This window comes from Bison bison, unplaced genomic scaffold (genome assembly GCF_000754665.1).
Source record: "Bison bison bison isolate TAMUID 2011002044 unplaced genomic scaffold, Bison_UMD1.0 scf7180017862375, whole genome shotgun sequence".
Taxonomy (NCBI): domain Eukaryota; kingdom Metazoa; phylum Chordata; class Mammalia; order Artiodactyla; family Bovidae; genus Bison; species Bison bison.
Window position 1 is genome coordinate 14,691 of NW_011492947.1, and position 293 is coordinate 14,983.

Here is a 293-nt window from a genome sequence, read left to right on the forward strand (position 1 = left end):
ATCTTCCTGACCCAGGGATCGAACCTGGGTCTCCTGCATTGTAGGCAGACGCTTTACCATCTGAGCCACCAGGGAAGTCCTTTAATTAAAATGACACATCCCTTTTTATCTTAATACTCATTTTCTTAAATTTTGTTTTGTCTAATATTAATATATCCATTCCAGTTTTCTTATGCTTACTTTTTTTGGTATTTTTTTCACACTGTTATTTTATACCTTACTGTATCTTTATATGTTGTGTCATATAACTGGGATTTAGTTGTTGTTGTTTTTATCTCATCTTATAGTCTCTA

At 32.8% G+C, this 293-nt stretch overlaps 1 non-coding gene across 1 annotated transcript; it reads right to left on the bottom strand.

The window, feature by feature from the left end:
* Positions 1–2: 2 nt before the first annotated feature.
* Positions 3–75, bottom strand: TRNAC-ACA. Its single transcript has one exon. It is a non-coding gene; the product is annotated as a tRNA-Cys (tRNA).
* Positions 76–293: the final 218 nt, after the last annotated feature.